Source organism: Oratosquilla oratoria, chromosome 1, assembly GCF_046742065.1.
Source record: "Oratosquilla oratoria isolate Oo_2021 chromosome 1, ASM4674206v1, whole genome shotgun sequence".
Lineage (NCBI taxonomy): Eukaryota > Metazoa > Arthropoda > Malacostraca > Stomatopoda > Squillidae > Oratosquilla > Oratosquilla oratoria.
In genome coordinates this window covers 36788647-36793646 of record NC_134777.1, presented here as the reverse complement: position 1 = coordinate 36793646, position 5000 = coordinate 36788647, and positions in this window count along the sequence as shown.

Here is a 5000-nt window from a genome sequence, read left to right as displayed (position 1 = left end):
TGCAATCCTCCAACAAACATCGAAACTCTTACTGAGCTAAAAGGCTTCGCCGCCAAAGATAAACTTTGAAGAATTTTAGAATGCCTCCAAAGATGAATTTGGAGAAGTTTAGAATGCAGCACTAAATGGCAAATTGTCTGTTGAAAGGTGAAGATAGTTCAGACTCATTAAATGTTTCATTAACCAAAGGTCACCTTTAGGCCAGAGACGCATACAATCTGAAGATGACCATGATATCATTCGAGTCCTATTATCCGATTAGAATTAAACCCTTCTGTACAGATACGTGTATACAAGCACCCAAATGCACACACGTGCACGGACAGGCGGACAGACGCATGTACATACAATCAGACAGACAGACGCATATACAATCAGACAGACAGGCAGGCGGACAGACAGACACATATACAGACAGTCAGACAGACGACACACAAGCAGAGTAATGCACACCGATATGCACATATATACACATACAGACAAAAAGACGCACACATACACACACACACACAAGCAGAATAACACACGAACACGGCCACACCGACATACGCACATATACACAGACAAAACAACACACACACACACACACACACACACACACACACACACACACACACACACACACACACACACACACATATATATATATATATATATATATATATATATATATATATATATATATATATATATATATATATATATATATATATATACACACACACACACGTCGTCGTAGAGGAAGGAGGTCCATACATCAAGCTCCGACCTAGCGCTTTGTTGCTGAATCAGGAAAAACGCCTTGTTGTTATTTTCGGGATGTAGTATTACGTTTTCGTGTGACCAGTATCATATCCAATCCAGTTCTTGGATAATATCAGTTTTAGCACAGAATGAAGGGTAGTAAAGATGAAAAAAGAATCAACGAACCAACTAAGAGGGGATTGGATATGACTAGAGTGGAGTCGCCACTGGGAGTGATCCCAAAGAAAACATGTATTAGCATAACTCTGAAGATGACTTACAGGTACGACTCTGAGTTATTTTCGGGATTTAGGAGGGAAGGGGGAGCAATGGATAAAATTATGGACATGGAAAGAAATACTAGGATTAGCAGGACAATAAGGAATCGAGACATCAACAACTTGACAGAAGATTTGATTGATTTAAAACTAGACCACAAAGCTTTGCAATTAAAGATATAAAACTTACGCAGAACTAACGATGAGATAATAAGACAAAACGATCTAAAAAGTGAACTGAGTATGATTAAAAGAGAAAACGAAAGAAAGGAAAACAAGGTTAGAAACAAAAACGAAGAACTAAAGAAAGAGGTCAAAGAACAATTACAAGCAGTAACTGAAAAGATGGAAGAGTTAATCAAAAAGACTAATCTTAATGAAATAAAAAATCAGTGGAAACAGGAACATGAAAATCAAAAACTCTCATTCAAAGAAATAGTACAGCAGCAGGTAGAAGAGAATGCAAAGGAAACAGTGATTAAGGTGATCAAAGAAAAGGAAAACTGGGTGAGAGACACAGTGGACAAAAAGAAATGCATTGTGGTTTACAGTATCAAAGAAAAACACAATGTACACAAATACCAAAGAGAAAAAGAAGAGAAAGAAATTGCGAAGGAGATACTGAAAGCAGTTCAGGACGAGGGACAGAATTTGGAGAAGGAAATTGATGATGTAAATAGAATGAGTATATACTCTAAAGAAAAAACTACAGGCCAATGAAAATCAAACTAAGAACTCAAATGATAGCGGAAGAAATACTATAAAAAGCGACAAAACCAGCAATCAGTGAAAATTACAAAAATGTGTGGATAAAAAAGAAAATGAACGAAGAGGAAATAGAGAAAGACAGGGCACTGAGAAATTAAACTAAGGGGGGAAAACGAGAAAAGATCGGAGACTGCTTTTTTTTTTTTTTTTAGAGAGAGAGAGTACTGCATCTGAGACTGAGAAAATGGTTCATCAGAAAAACGGCAACATAAACCAAAAAAGAGAATAAAAGAAAAAAATAAAAGTGGCATATACAAACATGGATGGTATGATTTCTGGAATAAATCAATCAAACGACTATTTGTCAATAGAGAAACCAAATATAATGAGAATTGTGGAGACAAAACTTAAAGGTCCTATACAAGCAGATATGGTGGGACAAGGTTTATACAACCTTTGGTCGAAAAATACAATGGATAAGCAGGGGGGAGGAGTCCTGTTATTAACTAGAAAGGGCTTAAATGTAATAAAAATAGCAGAAGGTAAAGAAAATGTGGAATTTATCACAATTAAAGTAAAAAATAGCAGTATGAAAAGCAGAAAATTCATAGTTGTATATGTGCCCCCAAAAACCAAGGCTTGGTCTTACAGCACTTAAAATTACTGGAAGACAAAGAATGAATTAACCGAAACACTGAAATATGGAGAAAACATAATAATTATGGGCGACTTTAACGCAAAGGAAATAAATTGGGAAGAATTGACATTAAAAGGTGGAGAGGAAATCTGGGGTGACGTCTTACTGGATCTGACCATTGATTATATATTGACTCAATGGGTCAAAGAAAACACTAGATATAGACACAATGAAGAATCATCGAGACAAGACTTGATATTCACTTCTGAACCTGAAATTGTAGACGAAATGAATTACAAGACACCAGTTGGGAAGAGTAACCACATACTAATAGAGTTTGAGCTTAAGGAACAAAATTATGTGAGAAGAAATGAGAAACACAGAGAAGGAAGATTAATGTACACCAAAACTGACTTTGAAAAACTTAGATTTTTTTTTTTTTTCAAAACGCTAGTTTGGCAAAAAAATTCAAATAATGAAACAAAGTTTGAAGATAAATGGAACATTTTTAAAGAAAAATATAAGGAGGGAACAGATAAACATCCTAAGCAGAAACAAAAAAAGGGTTTACATAAAGTGTTGGTATAATAAAAAGTGTAGCGATGCTAAAGATAGAAGAGACAAAGCCTGGAAAAATAGAAAAAAGACAAAAAAGTGACTAAATGGCAAACATACATCAAACTGACAAATGAATATGTAGATATACGCAGAGAGAAAAAAAAAACTATGGAAAAGATATAATAGACAAATGCAAAGACCAACCTAAACAATTTTACAGATATGTAAACGACAAACTAAAAGACAAACATGAAATAGTGAAACTGCGTGAAGGAAAAATATATATATAAAAGATGTAGAAATGGCTGAAGTAATGACCAGACACTTTAGGTCTGTATTTACAATTGAAAGCTGATAAATGTGGGGTGAAGGACAGCGAGAAGGATCCCCCAAAATGAAAGAAATAACGGTGAAACAGAAAGAAATAAGGGACCAAATAAAGAACCTTGACGTCAGAAAGTCATATGGGTTCGATGGAATAGCGTACTGGATATTGAAAGAATGTATAGATGAAGTTACAGTTAAAATACACAAGATAATTGACTTCCCAAAGAAGGAAAAGTACCACAAAATTGGAAAAATGCAAATATTGTACCAATATACAAAGGAGGAGATATAGAGAATCCAACACATAATAGACCGGTTTCCCTTAGAAGCACAATTGCAAAAATATGCGAAAGAGTTATTAGAAATAAATGGATTAAACACTTGGAAGAGAACAACATACTAAACCCCAAGCAATTTGGATTTTGAAGTGGAAGATCGTGTACTACAAACTTAATATGCTTTTACTCAAGATTAATAGAAATGTGAGAATAAACACCTTGTGAGATCGAAACCTTTATTGGTACTACGTTTCGCTTGTTACAGCTTTTTCAAGTACAGACATAACACACACTCTGAGCACATATAAGCCAACAGTGCTCAGAGTGTGTGTCATGTCTGTACTTGAAAAAGCTGTAACAAGCGAAACGTAGTACCAATAAAGGTTTCGATCTCACAAGGTGTTTATTCTCACAGTCTTGTCGGCTTTTGCCATTGTGATTCATTAATAGAAATAATACATGAGAGAGTTGGTTGGGCAGACTGTGCCTTCTTGGACTTACAAAAGGCTTTTGACAAAGTACCACACAAAAAACTATTAAGAAAATTGAACATATAGGTAGAATATAAGGAAAATTATTGGAATGGATGAAAGATTTCTTAAACGGAAGAAAAATGAGGATTATACTTAGAGAAAAGAACTCAAATTGGGTAGATATGATAAGCGGAATCCCCCAAGGCTCTGTATTGGCCTCGATAATGATTGCTGTTTATATAAATGTCATGGATGAAGGCGTGGAATGTTATATGAACTTCTTTTCAGATGATGTGAAACTATTGAAGAGAGTGGGTACAGAAGAAGATTACAAATTTTTTCAAGAAGACCTGGACAAAGTCCAGAAATGGAGTAAAAAGAACGAAGTGACTTTTAACATTAAGAAATGTAGTATAATGGAATTTGGAAAAAGCAAAAATAGAATATCGGTCAATATAAAATTGGTACAAAGGAAGTTACAAAAGTAAACACAGAAAAAGACCTAGGAGTAATTATCTCAAACGACATGACACCAGACAAACATGTAAACAAAATATTAGGAAAAGCTTACATAACTTAATAAGATCAATGAAAGTGGCCTTTAACTACATGGAGGAGGAAATGGTAAAGAAGATACTAGTTGCACTGGTAAGACTCAAATTGGAATACGTAGCATCTCTATGGACACCTAATAAAAATAAAAAAACTAAAAAAAAACTAGAAAGAATTCAAAGAGCAATGACAAAGATGGGACCAACACTTTGCAAATCGCCATACGAACTTATCAACTCTAGAAAAGAAGAGAAAGAGGTGATTTGATAACCATCTACAGAATTACTAAAGAAATGGAAATCCTTGATAGGGATGACCTACTAAAATGGGACAGAAGAAATACAAGAGGACACGAAAACAAACTTAAGACAGTTAGAGAAGAGATCTGAATAAAACAGCTTTCCACACAGAGTAATAGATACATGCAACAAATTGAAAAAAAGAA